Genomic DNA, 18107 nt, shown 5'->3' on the forward strand with positions numbered 1-18107 from the left:
TCATTGACAATACCCCATAACCTGTTCTGGCAGCACCTGTCTGCACTACACAGAAAACTCGATATCTGACTCCCAGGTTTTTTTAATTTTCTAGCACCATAAGCGTAGTACCACACCGTTGGTACACTTCTCTGAGGTCACTTCTGCCCATAGAAGTACTTTACACTTGTCAAAGTTAAACTTCGGTTTCCACTTCTCAGCCCATCTGCCCAACTTTTCTAGATCCTGTTGCAGTAGCTCACTGACATTACTGTCATTAACAACCTTGCCAACCTTTGTATCATCTGCATACTTGGACAAATATTTCAAATACTTTCACTAATATACTGAAGGACATAATAGATGTATAAATAAAGGCATATTCTCTTGTCCCTTCCTTATAAACAGGATACAAAAACCGTGCCCCTACATTATCAGGACATATCTCAGAAGATAAAGATTTAATATAAGAGCAAAAAGTCGGAGACAGACATTGCTTTGTCCTTCCCTCCATGGAAACCTCTCGTGGGTAGCACAGTTGGTAGGATCGCCGTCCTCCCCACACCGGGTGGAAAGACCTGAATTCGAGTCCCATCGATGATATGAGGAATTTTTACTGACCTTTTTCACAACGTGGCTGAGTTAGTCGGTCTCAAGCGAGGGTAGCATAGTTTTTTTCTCTCCCAGAAACTCGGGTTTTTCTCCAGCAAACAGAAATTCAACCACAGTATACACGCAATTTACAGAAATATACACGGAGCAATATGGTCTTAGTCCCTGATGCTCTTGAAACCCTACTACAACAACATGGAAACCTGAGTTTTTCATTCCTAAAACTGATAAATTAACCAAGAAGACGCAATTTACAGAATCTCCTGATGCCTGTAGTTGCCCCAGTGCTTATTCTAGAATCCAGATAACCCAAAATAACTCTTTTACTTCTTTTTGATGCTTCATGATAGAAACTTAAATCATGTCAGTATTCTTGTGAGTATCACTGGCTCCTGAAAATGCAGATGATTGCCAAGCAGGCAATTGTGATGTAGCCGAGAGGTCAGGGGCAAGAAAGCAGAATCCCACGCTCTTTGTGTGGAGCTTCGTGGTTCAATTCCCCGTGACTGCTATTAACGATTGTGTTCGTGATTTATAGAAAACTCCTCTGACCTGCTCGTAGTCCAGCCAGATTATAAACAAGAACATAAAACTTAAAGGATCGTTAAAATATAAATTTTACATTGCCAATTGTTGTGATTTGGATCTTTTTTTCTTTCTTTCTTTCTTTTCTTTTTTAATGAATTCGGTTCTTTTGAAAATATAAAGTGATAATCGGTAAAGCTTGCTCATCAAAAGTTCAGACAAAGTTAACTATATATTGTCCATGACTGTTATCTGTTTTTCATGGGCAGTGATGTCCTCGACAAATATTACACATGGGCAAGAGAGCGTGGTCCTTTTTAAGCGCTGCGCTTTCTAAAACTATCGTTACTAAGGGATACAGGAATGTAAAAATAACATTTTTTCTGCATTCACCAAAACAAGTATTCAACATTTAGTTTGATTGAATATTTCAACCGGAATGAAACTTCTCAGTCATTCCAACATATTCTGGACATCATCATCACTGTAATCTAAAAACTGATACTGGCTACTGAGTTAGACGGTTCTTTTGAAAATATAAAACGTCATCACGTTGTGACATCCAGGCTTGTCAAGATAATTCTAATTTCCTCGACTGTAGAGTCACTGGAGATGAGTGTTGGGTGTTTCAGTATTTCAGAGAATGATGCATCTGAGCATGCAGTGTACCTGAAGGGGAGAGAGAGAGAGAGAGAGAGAGAGAGAGAGAGAGAGAGAGAGAGAGAGAGAGAGAGAGAGAGAGAGAGAGAGAAGAGAGAGAGAGTCAATGCTGTGTTTTACGTACTGGTGTGTCACAGACTATTTGAAGCGCATTTCTGAGACTAGTTGAGGCGCAATTTTGAACAGACTAGTTGAGGCGCAATTTTGAGAGAAAGTCATCTGGTGCTCGTTGCACTACAATGTCCCCGCCCCTTCTGCACTTGTTGTGAAGACATTTCTGACGAAACATGGAATTATACAGTTCAACCAACCACCTTGCTCTCCCCCGATCTAGCACCAGTGGACTCCCTCTTTACAAATGTGAAAAGAGATTTCAAGAGGACAGTTTGAAATATCTTTACTCAAAGGAAAGAGATTTCAAGACATAAAGGACATAAAGAAAAACGTAACCGACGAACTGAACATCTCTTTGGGCTCCTTCGCTGACTCTTTTCAGAAACGGCAAGACAAATTGCACATACTACGCCACCTTTTCAAGGTACAAAGTTAGTTACAGAACTTTCTGATCCCACCTTATGTCCTAAAGCCAGTTTGATTCCAAGATGAAAAAAATCCACAAAAATCATTCTTTTGTGTATCAAAAACGGGAAAATTTAATTGAATGACTCGACCACATAATAACCTGATATTATAAGTTCACTCCGTTTGCACAGCCATCGCAGAGAAACTTCTGCTTGTTTAACTTAGACAGATTCGACATATTAAGTGGTACAAATTTTCCTCTTTGGTCTAATCCAAAAATGCCTCGAGTTTATTTAGATGAATCAGCAATTCACAATGGCTAATGTATTCATATACGTAAGGATTAGCTTACAGTTAATTATGTTACATCTAGCAAAACGTGGCTAAGATTTATCCACACATTTGCTAGATGTAATATAATGCGATATAATTTAGTCATTCCCATCGTAAGTGGTAAAAATGAATCTGAAGTTTTCCCAACAGGGAATTCTATGGTTAATAGTATCTGCTGCCATATAATTGTCCCATTGCAGCAACCAATTGTTCTCCGCGTAAATATTCATATTGCGGTTGCCTTGAAGTGCTAATTACAACGACCACCGTTATCCCGAGGTCATTAGACAACGGTAATCGAAGCATTAGCACCATTTGTTGCATTGGGAAATGGATAGCAGCAGAAATGACAAAGAATAATGACACCAAACACTAACCAAGTGTGGAAAGTGCCTGCCCATTATTATACCAGAACTGCATGTGAGATTATACTAACTAAAAAAAAATGTCCTTGTTAATAAATCAGCAAATTACTTCGGAATAATAGGCTCTCTTCTCACGGCGATGAGAAAGATATTACAAGAGAGACACCTCATTGTCATTCATCAACTATTCCAATGCTGCAGCCATCGCGAGTGGCACAGTTGGTAGAATCGCTTTCCTCCCCAAAACCGGATGGAAAAGACTGGGTTCGAATCCCGTTGATGATGCGAGGAACTTCTCTGGACCTTGTAGGCCTTTTTTCACAACGTGACTAAGTTAGTTGGTCTCAGGCGAGGGTTGCATGGTTTTTCCCCCTCCCGGAATCTCGGGTTTTTCGTCCAGCAAATCGACCATTGAACACACACACAATTTATAGTCTAAGTCGCTGAATCGCCCAAAATTCAATAAAAATAAATAAAAGCGCGAAGGAAGTCAGGAAGCTTGCGACGATTGGTATGGTATGCATGATTCAGAAATCTCGTAAAGAGAGTCCAGGATGAGTAAAAGCCTCTGCAATCAATGTCCAAGGCTTCATTAAAAAAAAATAATAATAAATAAATAAGTGATCGTTTTATAATTGCGCAAAACCTAGCCACAAGATTTGGAATTAACAGATAATTATTTATTTACTTTGCATAATCTCTCGAGCATAATGTGAATGGATGAATATGTTGTTTTTCAAATGGACGTTGTTTTGAGGTTACGAAATAGGTTGTTTAATTTGCATTTTCTTTGTGTTCATCCCAAGATTATGGGAATATCTGTTGCTTGCATCCAATTATTAGTAATTCACGAGGACATTCAGTTCAGTTACATGCAAATACATCAATTACACTAAAAGGTTTGTGAAACTGGTCTAGCTACGAAGTCTAACGTTAGGTCCATTTTCGCGTCTCATTAAGGATAGTGGTTTAGAAGAACAAGCAAATGTATACGACGCTTGGCAGCTGCTAAAGTATTTTCCTATGATAGAGGGATTTTCTTTTTTTTTTTTACGCTGTCACTAAACAAAGACAACGTCCATATATTTATAGATAGTTGAATTAGATGTGCTGTTACTAGCTACAAGAAACAGAAAGAGGATTACATGGGTTGCGCTTTTCAACAAAAACATAAACTACGCGTCTGAAAATTAATCAGACAAAAATTCTAAAAAAAAAGCAGATATTCAGAAAAAGAACCTAACACAAAATAGTCCCAGTGGTACTCTATAGCTTAGTTACACCTCTATTTTAATCTTAGAAAGCATTCTCGAAATAACTATTGGCACACCCAGGGTCCTGAGCTGGATATCATCATTCTTCTCTTTCTTGGTGATTCCCTGCAACTTCTCCATCCCTCTCTCTCTCAGGGTAACTCAGAATTTTTTTTTTTTTTTTGGCTGGTGCAGCATCTGGCTTCTTTGCACAATATGGCTAATAATAATAATAATAGGTCACATTCTTTTAGATGTGAAATTGTTTCCCTTTCGCCTTCATATTTATAATCAGAAAGAGCAAAAAAAAACACAAAGCAGCCAAATTTTCAAATCAGAACATTTGTCTGCTTTGTTTTATCTGCCAAAAACAAGAAGGCATGGCTGTACAAATCAGGAGCTGATTTGCATAAATATGTAAATCGACTTCTGAACGCACAACGAAAGCTAATTAGAGAACATACGCAATATTCAGACTACATACTGTGAGTGGATGGCTCTAAGTTGGAGAATCCCCTAATACAAAATGTTTTTTTTTTTTTTTATAAACACAAGAGTCCAAAATTGGCGGAACTTGAAATCCATAAGGAGGCCATCTTTGTTCAAGATAGTTGTTTCTAACAATATCTTTGTTAGAACATTGCAGAAAATCAACCTTCCGAAAAAAAGGACTGTAAGTTTGTTTCGGTTGGAATGTAAAGTACCAACTAAACTCACCCACTAAACAAAAGTCCAAAAAAAAAAAAATCAGAAACTTTTATTCAATATCCAGTAAAGCCACCTTTTTCCCAAATTACGGAATGGATTCCGTTGGGTGTCTAACGGGCGTCTAGCTCAAGATTTGACCATTCTTCCATGTTTGTCAGCTGTTGTATTAGAGTCGGTAAAGAACAGCAAAGAACAAGTTCCCTTTCATCATATTCCAGAAATTCTTAGCTGTATTCAGATCTAGAGAATTAGGCAACCAGGGTAGATATTGGAAGTTTTGGGAATATTTCTCGAACTATTTAGATAGTTTTTGCAGGGACAGTTGCATTGTCATATTGAAGGAATCAATCGAAATCTGGGCAAAAATAAACAACTGCAAGGTGACGTTGGTCCAATACGACAGGAAGCTATTCATTGGAGCTAATGCAATCTTCTAAAGGTATGAGCAGACCAGTTCGTATCTCGTACCGTGATACTGCTAAAGTGGTGGACACGAGACAGTCTGGATGCATGGCTTCATGAGGTTCACGCCACACTTTCACCCTGCCATTGGTGCAAAAAAAGTGTAAACCGAGACTCGTTAGATCACGATCTTTTCACTCCAGTCGAACCTTTCGATTTTTTACAGAAAGAAGTGACTTTCGTATGGGCACCCGACTACCAAATCCCAGATTTTTCAATTCCCTTCACATAGTTCAATAATATACTTTTCACATGGATTCTTTTGATACACAAGTGATTTATTTTGTTTTCTCAATTGTGGCTCCTGCTAAACGTGTTCCAACAACAATAACTTTCTGAAAGATCACCTGTCTTTCCCATGAGTGGACTGATTAGGAAGCCCCAAGAAAGTGTATAGTATTTATCTAATACCAAGGAACTTGCGATCATATCACGCCAATTGCAAAACGTTTTTTAATTTCCTGGCCAGTGAGTGTAATTAAAAAAATAACACACGACTGAGGACCAACTGTACGTTTTGATTTGTTTATTGGATGAAAAACATTTAACGACTGAAACGCCCACTGGTGTACTTGTAAGGAATGAAGTTTTTCCAAAATCAATTCTCGTGCACTTTAAAATAATAAGAAAATAAAATAACCGGAGTGCAGGTCCTCATCATAAAGGGCGAACTTCAACTGCAAGTTTGCGCCTATTCTTCTTTTCTTTTTTCTCAGTTTATTGCTAGTGAACATCCAGTATACGCAAGCGTATTGTTAGTGAGATCTAAGAAGTTTTCGCAAATTTTATTTTGCCTCTTCCGAATCAGACACATTCGCTTCTCTTTTGTCCACAAGACTCTCAATAAACACTTAAAATGTGTACATCTGCGATGAATAGTAGAATGTAGCATCGAACGTCCTTCGGGCAAAAAGCTATTGTTTTTCTCTGGTTGTGTCAAGAAAATTGCTCGCCTACACAGAAAACCCTCTCTTTATTTCTTTTTTTTTTTTTTTTTCTTTTTGCGTGTGCTTCCTCTTCCAACTGTTTTCAAAACAGAAATATACGTTGCATTAAGGGGTGAGAAGTAAATACTTCGGTTCTGGTAACTAAAATGTAAGGGCCACTACTCACTTTTCAATCCCCAAAGAAAACTGAAGACTAATAATAATTTATTATTATTATTATGACTTTTTTCCTTTTGGGATTTTTTTAACTCCGTGACGGGTGCTGGTACTAAGTGCCTGGGTTATTGGTGGTGTCCGGTTACTATTATTAATAACTATTAATACTGTAATGGTAACTGGACACTAATAATTATAATAATAATCAGAGACTAAATAGATGACTTCCAATGCATGGCTCACGAGTGGGAAGCTCTCCCCCGAGAAAGAAGGATTCATGTTCGCAATCCAAGGCTAGGTAATCAACAACTAGAAAATAAATCGCCAAAGGACCTCTGGTATCAGATGACACGTGTCGACGATGCTACGTAGATCTGGCTACGTGGCCCTAGAAACAATCCGACACATTACTGCGGGAGGTGAATCACCCAGACGGAGCACACGACCACGTCGCCAGGATTAGCACTAAAATACCAGCTGATCAAAGAAAATGTAACGTATTATATGTACAAACCCCAGGCTGTACTAGAGCCACCAACCCAGAAGATGTACTGGGACCGCGCCATAATAAAGGATAAAACGATCCCACACATCAGACCAGACATCGACAAGAAAACAGCTACCTACCTGATCGACATAGAGGTGTCAAACACCAGTAACCTCCAGTACACTACGAGGAAAAGATTAAGAAGTACACAGACATAAGACAGGAAGTCAAAGAATTGTAGCATAGGGAACAAGTAATGACCATCCCGATCACCGTGTGAACCACCGACATGGTACCAAAGAGCCACCATAAGGACCTAGCAGCAATAGGCCTACAAGAGTACACTTACATAGAACTCCAGAAAGCCGTGATTCTGAACACCTGCACCTGTAAGATAGTAGGGAATTCCTCCACAATACTACTAATAATATTAATAGTAACCGGTTACAATCAACCACCCCATGCACTTGGCACCAGTATCCGTCATTGGGTGATGAAATCCCATAATCAGAAGTAAAAAAAAAACAAATAATAATAATATACATTGGTCTTTCAAAACTTAAGCAACAGACTTGAAAGACTCATAAAGGGCTTCACATACAGGTCTAGGATGTCATCTTTAAACTTCTGTGTAACCATTATGCTTATTGAAAGCACATACTGGATGGTACGTCCAGGGCGCCCGTCAATCGAGGGAGCCATCAAAGTCTCAGCATAAATAAAGGAGGCCCCTTAACCCCTTTTTTCCCCAAGTACCTTTGCACGGCCCTGCTATATTGTATTCTTAACTAATCACTTTCGCTGCCAGCTTTTCCGACCGCAGTTTCGAAAGCCGGGATTGAGTCTATCTGGATTGAAATGGGCAGAAACATTTTTGGGCTTTCTTGACACTTTGACTGAATTAATCAGCATCCAATTAAGGCTGCTTGACAAAAATATCCGGTTTTTCTTCTTCTAAATTGGAAGAAAAAGTCCTAAAAGTAAGATGGTTTCCCTCCAATTGGATTAAAATCCGATATTTGCGTACAAGAAGCAGTGAACACGACACACTGGCAACCTTTTCGCGGCTGATGGATCAACAAATTACAGGAAAATGAGGGAAAAGCTTACTTTTCTGTCGTTTCTGAAGAGACTACGTCAGGGAATTGGCGTTATCTTTTGCAGAACCGCAACCAGACGCTCACACTAAAGGGGGGGGGGGGTGCAAACTCATATTGATGTGTATATCTGTCATATTAATTTAATTATTAAGTCGTTCCTTTTTCTTTTTTTTTTTTTTTTTTTTGAAAATCTTAACTTGGACAATGATTAAATTACCAGTAGGGCGTTTTTAATAATTTGAAGTGACAATAGTAAAATAAATGAATATCTTTAGGTAGTATAACCTCCCCCCCCCCTTCCTTCGGTTGCACTACTGCTGTTTGGGAATGTAATGATCCGTTCATTGTACGCTCTCAATATACGTTACACAGTGAGGTGTGTTCGCAAGTTTTGAAAACCAGTGTATATGCTTATTCTAAAATATTCAAACATAGCCGGTTTTAAATCTGCTGCTGTTAGCTTTCAGTGCGGCATCCTTTCCCAACTGCACCACGATGAGCAGTCCGTTAACTGCACAGAATTCTAATGATGGAAGACATCATGAATGCCTTTTCGATTTTCAATTAACTGCTCAGAATTCTAACTCTGGAAGACGTCATGAATACCGATTTTCATCTCAACCTTTTCAACACTTCAAAAACTAAGTTGGGCTGTTATTGACATAAGTCATGGCTTACCGAATGACATGGAAGCTAAAATTTCTTTCAATGAATGGATTTTTTTATTCATATTGCAAAACGATCAACAGGCTAGTTAGATTTCCAGCAAAATAATCAGAATTTTTGAAAAGTTCTGGTTGTAAACTCATTTAAATACTAACATAAATAATGGATTTCTAAAATTTATATATTATATAATTATTATATATATAGTTGTCTTTATTGTTTCCCTTTTTTAAAATTAATTATAGCACGCCTAATATTTAAATAAACATTTCATGATGAATAATACAATGTCTTCAGTTTTTTTATTATTAAATACAGTATAACAATTTTAATTCTAAAATATTAGACATTACAGTAAACATAAATCCCACAGCGCCTACCAAGTGCGGTAACACCCTTTAGAAATAAAATTATTGTACACATAAGTAGTTAAATTAGTAAATGTACTTACCTAACTCATTCGAGAAATTATTGTAGATATACATTAACCCAATTCATAATTTTTAATAGATTCCATTACTGTCTATCACGCGCCATTACGATTATTAATAACTGTATTAATCATGGTTATATAAATGTACTCCAGATGGCACTCCTGGAACCTTTAAATTTAGATTTGTGTAATCTCAACTTTAATAAATCTTTCAAGAAATAAAATCTAATTTCACTTTAAAGAAAGAAATAAATACAACCGGTGGATAATTAACAGATCTAAATTTTCTAACATCTTTATGATTTCATCGTGAACTTTACCGTTGGATGGCGCTTATACGCACACAATTTCTTACTTAAATTTATCTGAAAAATAATTCGGCCAGACTTACAAGAATCATTCTACGTACTGATATCACTCGCACGCAACATCATGAATGATCAGTAGTAGATGTACGTACAACACGCATTATATTTCACGAAGGCGCCATCTAACAAAGCTTACGAGATAAAGGAGCTACTTTTTTTTTTTTACATTCTTAATGGTTTAAATAAAACTTGGTTGAAGAAATGTCAGCAAATGTTATCTGAAAAAAGAAATGCAACGTCAGCATGCTCTTTTATATCCCACTTTGACGAGATTTTGTCGATAATTACAGTAGCGACTGAAACATAAAACTGCATGGCGGCTGCAACAAAAAAAAAAAAAAAAAAAGAAGAAGCCTTCGGTGGTGGATGAATTATTAACATTGCTTAGTACAAGGCAAGTAGCTACACTATGGGTAAGATGAATTGACCAATTTGTCTTTTTTCTAGCAGCGAAACATTGCAACTTACATAGTAATGCCGTACTTTGGACTGGATAACCAATTGTCATTCTAAGAAGATGTAGTTAATTTGTCTTGAAGGATCAGAAGGTCCCCAGCAACTCATCAATTGTATTGCGGACTCAAACAATGATCTGAACAGTTCAGCAAAATAAAACCAGCCTTTTGAAAGCCTTGAGAGGACCACGTCATTGTAGAAAATCGTGAGGCTGTTAGCGTAGAAGAATCGATTTAGAAGCTAAATTGCAATGTGCAGCTAGCGATTTAAACACCTGTTGTTTAAAGTTACGAAATGGAACGAGTAAATAGCTCAGAAACTATAAAATATGTTTACAAGGAACAGGCGTAATATTAAATCGACGTTAGATTTTATTTCATTGTTTATTAAGATTTATATTCAAAATCAGTAATGAATGGAGAGTGATTTATACTGGAAAAAAATGACATATAATTCGATTCAATTCTAAGAGGGATTAAAATATTTTACGAATATTCTGCCCTGCCAGAATATTTGAGAATACAACTAATAACTAGTTGCACCTCCTTTGGAAGAAATGACAGCAGTGATACTACTTGGCATTAAACAACAGGGTGCGCAGGAGATTTTGATCATTAACGGTCAAAATCCTTAGCGTTAGCCGATGTGGGCTTACACCAGTAAAGACGTGATTACACTAAAGAAGGCGTTGTTTGTTAGTGTAGGCTTTTAGTTGAAAGCAATTGGTTACAGACCCTTCACAGTCAAAAGCAAAACAAATGTCACATCCTCTGCTGCTTAGGGACAGTCCCATTGCATGGACACGACAATCATGGATCTCGTGTGCTATCAAGTTCACATAATTGAAATTCATTATTAGTAAAGTGCAGGAGCGGACTGGTAGTTACAATGGAACCCAGGAAATGGTTTGAGGAAGCCACAACGTCTTTTTAACTACGAGTATCCCTTAACAATCGTGAAGATTACGGACTGACAAATCCTTGATTAGCAAATTCTTCTAACCACGTAAGGAAATAAAAGATACGGAAAGACAATTTTAAAATATAAATAGGAAAAAATTGTAATATGAATTATACATACAAAAATGCCCTCGTGGTTGGCATAGTTGGTATAATCACCGTCCGCCCCACACCAGGTGGAAAAGACCCGAGTTAGAATCTCGTCGATGACACGAGGCATTTTTATCGGTCTTTTTCACAATGTGGCTGAGTTAATTAGTTTCAGACGAGGATAGCAGGGTTTTTTCTCCCTGAAACTCAGGTTTTTCTTCCAAAAACCAGCAAATCGACCACAGAACACACGAAATTTACAGATATGTTATATACCGCGCAATACAGCCTAAGTTGCTGATGCGCCTAAAATATGTTTATTGATTGATTTACACCAGTAAATCAATCAATAAACATACAAAAATGTACTAGTTACATGTTAGATTGATTTATCAGTAACCCAAAGAATACCGTACATCAGACTTGACATGCATGATAGGAGCAATTTGTTGATGAAAGAACTCATGCAAAGGAAGTAAACTCAGTGGAGCTTGATGACAAAGGAGGTAAAAACCGGCTTCAAGAATTGTGTGGATTATTCTTTAATCCACACAGTTCCTGACAATTCGGAGAGTACGAAAATTTGGTGTACGCGCGAAGTTTGGTGTATCCAACAGAGATCAGAACTTAACAAAATTAATGAATGAAAAGTTTTCTTTAGTCGCTTCCGGATTTTCATTCACATTGGCTATAACACACATGTGTGCAAATAATGCACGATTTTTTTTTATAGATTTAAGAATAACATAAGAGACGAAGTTCAAAAATAGTGTGACTATATACAGTGAAACTTCTCCTAACGGACACCTCTCGTTAACGGACATCTCTCTACAACGGACATTTTCAAATTCCCCAACTCACCTCTATTGGTTTTAACGTGTTTGTAGCTTATGTCTAGCGGACATTCCCTGTAACGGACGCGGACAGGCAATCTGCACTGTTTCGTTTAGATTAGCACTTAATTTGATCGCCCCATAACGGACAGCGGGCGAGCTCACGGCCCTTTTGCTAGGAACGTTTCTTCTACATATTGCCTCAATTGTGTGTTTATTTGCTATTTCCGATTCTCTGAATTTTATCAAGGTTTACGTCGCGGTTCTAAACCCTTTTTCAAGAATTTTAAGGCACGTGTAAAACTTCTGATGAATTCGGTGTGTGCAGGGGAGGGGGAATATGGTCGGCCTTTCGTCTTTTCAGTTTCAGTTTTCAGTTTTGTTCAGTGTCGTGTGAAGTGCACAATGTCTTCTCGTAAACATTTAACTTTAAAAATGAGTGGAACTCATTAATGCGTATGATCGGCAAAAAAAATAGTGTTCGCAATCTCGCTGCAAAATTCAAAATCGGGAAGACGCAGGTAAGCGACATCCAAAAGAAAAAAAAAAACATGAACTGCTCAAACAATTTTGGCAACACGGAAATGATCAGGTTCAAAAATCATTCCCGAAAACTGTTGGACTTCAAATTGACAATGTTACGTATAAGTGGTTTTGTCGCGAACGTGCTAAAAAAATTCCCATTAATGGGCCTATTATTAGGGAAAAGGGGAGTAAATGAGTTCAAAGCTTCTGTGGGATGGCTAGACAAGTTCAAAACTCGGCATAAAATTTCTTGGAAAACCGTAAGTGGTGAAGGTGGATCTGTTGCTACTGGGGTTCTAACAGAGTGGACCGTCAAATTGGAAGATTTATGTCGTGATTTTGAAGCTAAGGATATTTACAACTGTGACGAAACAGGGTTGTTTTTTAAAGCTGTTCCTGAAAAAACAATGAGTCTAAAAAACGAAAAGTGCCAGGGCGGAAAAATTTCTAAGGAACGATTGACTGTACTATTGTGTACAAATATGCTGGGAGACTTTGAACAACCTCTTGTTATAGGAAAACCACAAAATCCTCGTTGATTCAAGGGCATAAAGTTGAATCTTTTGAATGTTGACTGGAAGTCTAATAAAAAAGCGTGGATGACACGAGATATCATGAGCGAATGGATAAGTCACTTTAACCAAAACATGATTCGTCAAAACAGAAAAATTATTCTTTTCATGGATAATGCTGCATCTCACCCGCACATTGAATTGTCCAACAATCAAATCGTTTTTCTGCCACCAAACACATCTGCAGAGTGTCAGCCCTTGGATCAAGGGATAATAAAAAAATTTAAACTTCACTACAGAAAACATGTTTTAAGACATCTCATTGCAAACATGAATGATGTAACATGTGCGAGTGACCTTGCAAAGAAAAATCAGCATCCTAGATGCGATTCAATGGATTTCCTCTTCAGTAAACGCAATTAGAAAACAAACTGTCGTGAACTGTTTTGTAAAGTCTGGCTTCTCAAACGCAAAAATTGAAGTTGTGAACAGCAATGTGGAGCACCAAGAAGAACAAGAACTTCAACATCTATTGATAATGTACGATATTTCAGCTACAAATGACCCTGGCTACAAAGATATAGACTCGAACCTCACTACAGAAGATGGTGCTATAGATCTCAACGACATTATCATCGATTTTTTTTAAGAAGTTCCTCATGAGGATGAAGAAATGGAAGGAGGTCGTTCTGTCGAAGAACATATTAACGACGAACCACCGATGAAAATAAAAGAAACGCTCATACAAATCAATCGTTTAAAAATGTTTTTCGCCGCTGAAGAAGATACTGAAGGACTTTCGATGGTTTCTTCACTCCAAACAAATGTTGAAAACAAAATTATCGGCCGGAAGAAGGTGCAGAAGAAAATAAGTGATTACTGTATGTATTTTTCTTAAGATAAAGTCATAATATGCATAGCACAATTGTATGTATATTATTTACAAAAATATTGTGCAAAATCTGTATATATTTTAATTTAATTTTACATTAAACGTTTAACGATTTTTCTTTATCTCTTGTGTATGTAATTGTATATTATTTACAAAAATATTGTTCAAAATCTGTATATATTTTAATTTAATTTTACATTAAACGTTTAACGATTTTTCTTTCTTTCTTTTTTTTTTTTCTCCCTCAGACTTCTTGTTAGCGGACACCTCTCTAACGGACGCATTTTCGTTCCCCATGGCTGTACGTTAAAGGGAAGTTTCACTGCATTCGATAGGTCTTCCTGCTTGGTGCTCACGGGCAGAAGCTCCAACGGGAAATAGGCTAATCATATACTGTATCATCATCGTCATTATCTTCAGCCATTGTCGATCCACTGCAGGATGAAGGCCTCCTCGACACGTTTGCAGCAACTACGTTCTTGTGCTTTCTGTTGCCATTTACACAAGTTCATCGCTCCACCTCATCTTTGGTCTTTTTCTTGTGCTTTTAAAGCCAATGGGTATTCATTCCAAATTTCGTTTGGCCCATCTATCATCAGTTGGAATATACCGTATTCCAAAATACAGCTGCAATATACGGTATATTGCAGCTGAAGCACTAGATATCATGTTCGTTGCCGTGCGTTGATTAATGGTTGGTGGTTGGCTGGTTGTTGTAGGGTTTTAGGCGCATCAGCAACTTAGACCGTATTGCGTCGTATATAATATGTCACTAAACTAGGTCCATGTCACTATTTTTCAAGACAATTTGTTGTACGACAGTTCTGTGTACGAGACAATTTGCTGAATGACATTTCGCTGTACACTGCCCTACCATTAATATCCGGACACCTGCCTTTAGCCAAAAAAAAAAAAAAAAAGAGATTTTATTGTGTCATTTAATATTTTGTGCTGAAACCTTTTGCTTTTACGACGGCCTTCAATCTTCGGGTCATACTCTCAACCAGCTTTTTATAAACGTCTGGTGGTGTGTTCCTCCACTCAGCCTTTAACGCAGCCGCCAGTTCGGCCTTGTTCTTTGGGCGATATCGACGTGCACGTATCCGACGATCTAATACATCCCAAAGATGCTCGATAGGGTTAAGATCACCCCTCTGTGGGCTGGCCAATCCAACTTTTCCACGTCCATGTCCTCAAACCACTCTGTTACGACCCGAGCAGTATGGCATGGCGCGTTGTCTTGCTGATTCAGGTATGAGCCTTCCCCGAAGTATTACCATAATGTTGGAAGTGTATAATTGTCCAGGCTGTCCTGGTATTGCACAGCATTCATGATTTTGTCGATAACAACTAATGGGCCCAAGCCAAACCACGAAAGGAATCCCATAACATGACACTGCCGCCACAAACTTCATTGTTGGGATGATACAATCAGGAAAGAACTGTTCCCCCTGGCATTCGCCACACTTAGGAACGGTCATCAGACTGGTAGAGTGCGAATCTCGACTCGTCTGTCCATAGGACTGTTTTCCACTGCTCTACAGTCCAGGATTCGCGCACCTTACACCATGTTAATCGGCGTCATTCATTTTTTGAGGTGATCAATTCTGTTGAACTGTTGAGAGAATTCTTGCATGCCCACTTTTGCAATTGTCTGTTCGAAGCCCAGTCTGCATATTTATAGCAGGGTTCTGTGAAGTGTTGCACGCATAGGATCTGTTTCCTTATCCATGGAGAGGTGTCCGGATATGTAGGGCAGTGTTTGTAACAATTTGGTGAAAGGCAATTAGTAGGTGGCTACGATAATTCGACCAGTACAACAATTTGATGTATGTATAACAGTTCGGTGTGTATTCCACAGAGATCAGAAATTAACAAAATCAATGAAGTAAAAGGTTCAGGAAAGAAGAGAGATTTTGGCGACTTAGAAAGTAGGAATGCAGAAATTTAGAAAAAAGAAAATAACATATTTTTTATCCATTTATTTTGTACAAAAGGATTTTCCGATCCTTCTCATAGGCCGGTCAAAAAGTGGGAATCGGATTACAATTCCGACCCCTACACAATCTCCAGAGAGGTTTACCCGCCTTCTTTTAACCCATCCACAGTGCTAGCCTACTATTAACTTCTTTCAATAAAAACTACAGTCGGGGTTGCGAGCCAAATTTCAGAAGATGCGCATTATCCAGCGAGCATCCATTAATGATCTCTACTTTTGGTGTCTGGAGCAACCCCCAGCCCATGCGTATTTCCTAAAAAATGTAACTTACAGTAGTGAAAGTAAAGTGCGATTCAATTTTTTTTTTTTGCGATTCAAACAAGGTTCAATTGTATCCCAAAATTTAACCTGTCCGTCGAACTTTTTATTAGGATCTCCTAAAAAAAGTAGAATGTGGATTAAAAAACGTGGACAGTACAATCCATCAAAAATAAAAAATATCAAGGACGGTGTCGTGATCGCTGAATTATGATTATTATTCGAATATGGTGCAAGGAAACCTAAGGCTTATGCTGCACTTCACCATTTACAGAACGGCATATTAAAAGTATGCGTTTTATCTTGCTTTGCCATACGCCGAATTCTCCCAGAGAATTCACCGAATTGTCGTACCACCAATTGTGTTTCACCAAAATTGTCTCATACACCAAACTGTCATGCACAAAATTTCCAATTTACAAATTGTCGTGGACGTAATCCCGTCTAAATTGCGGGTGTTCTCTGGTCTGTTTGCTGTTTTCTGGATGAAAACCCATGTTGCTGCGAGAAAAACCCAAACTACTCTCGCCTGAGACCGACTAATTCAGCCACTTTGCAAAAAAGCCAATAAAAATTCCTTGTATCATTTGATGGGATTCGAACTTGGGTCTTTTTTTCAGCCGGTGTGGAGAGGACGGTGATTTTAACAAGAGCGCTACCCAAGAGGGTTTGATTGTTGGAATGAATGGACAAATGTAAGGAGATAGGCAGAAAACAAATGTGCTCCATAAAAAGTCGTTCGTTTTGCTCGTTTTTTTTTTTTTTTAATTTTCAATTATTGCTAACTTGTTTATTTATTTACGCAATGTGTCACCGTCGTGGGTAGTGAGGATGGTAGGATCGCCCTGCTTCCCACACTGGGTGGAAAAGAGAGTTGAGTTCGAGTCCATCGAAGACGCGAAGAATTTTTATGAGCCTTTTTTACAACGTTGCTGAGTTAGTCGATCTCAGGGAGAGTAGCATGTTTTTTTTTTTTCTCGAAATTCATGTTCTTTGTCCAGTGAACAGAAATTCGACCTCAGAATACTCATTGATGCTCCTAAAACTTTTCTATAACAATGTCATTGTGTTTTAACCTTAACTTTTCAGCCATTAGTTTATACCGCAAAATAAATCTTCAATAATTCCATTTTAATGATCCCAGAAATCAGCAATGAAACCAAGCTAATACGTAAAGTAACTGATGTCAGTCTCCTTGGTATTACGTTCTCTTCTCTTAGGTTTATCTATAATAAATATGTCATAACACGGTAAGAAGACTGGCAGATTTAGTTAGACTTTATATGTGTCCCTGCTGAGTTCGCATTTATTTTAAAGGCCGAAGAGCCGACATTTATTTGACATGGACCTGCATTGTATGAAGAGAAAATTATTGAATTGCCACCAAGTCAGAAAATGGCAGTAGTAAAAAGACAAGTAACTGGCGCTAATCTCTCACTCTTTTTTTGTGGTAAAATTCATTCTTTTGTGATGAAATTTTCAGTTAAGTTATCTGAAGTTCTAAAACTTTTCTCTTTTATGTAAGTCACGTTTTCTTAGTGGAAGCGCCTTACGTGTTTTCAGGCACTTTACGTAGAAGCACGCCTCTTGTTCATAGTGGTAACCATTACAAGCACGGATGTATTTGGAAAATGGATAAAATGCTTCTAGTTTATGCAAGCCATGGAAAACAAAGTTGTTTGTATGTCTAACATTATGTGCAGAGTTAGTAGGGTGGTTCTTTCGAATAATCAGAAAGAATTAAGGTTATTAAGTCTTAACAAATGGTGTATGCAAAGTGTGTGTGTGTATGTGTTCGTTATTGGTTTGCTTGCTTTGGGGAATGAAAAAAAACCAAAAAAAAAAAACAAAAAAAAAAACAGAGTTTCCTGAAGAGAAATCTACGCAGTCTCTTTCCTAAAAATATCTTCACTTTGAATAAACTCGTTAAGTAGCTGAACTATATGTGCAGGAGCATTATTGTCCATGAAAATGAATTCAGAGGATGATGGTAATTCTCAGAAGACT

This window comes from Mastigoproctus giganteus, chromosome 7, assembly GCF_048544385.1.
Source record: "Mastigoproctus giganteus isolate SK-2022 chromosome 7, ASM4854438v1, whole genome shotgun sequence".
In the NCBI taxonomy this organism is placed as follows: domain Eukaryota; kingdom Metazoa; phylum Arthropoda; class Arachnida; order Uropygi; family Thelyphonidae; genus Mastigoproctus; species Mastigoproctus giganteus.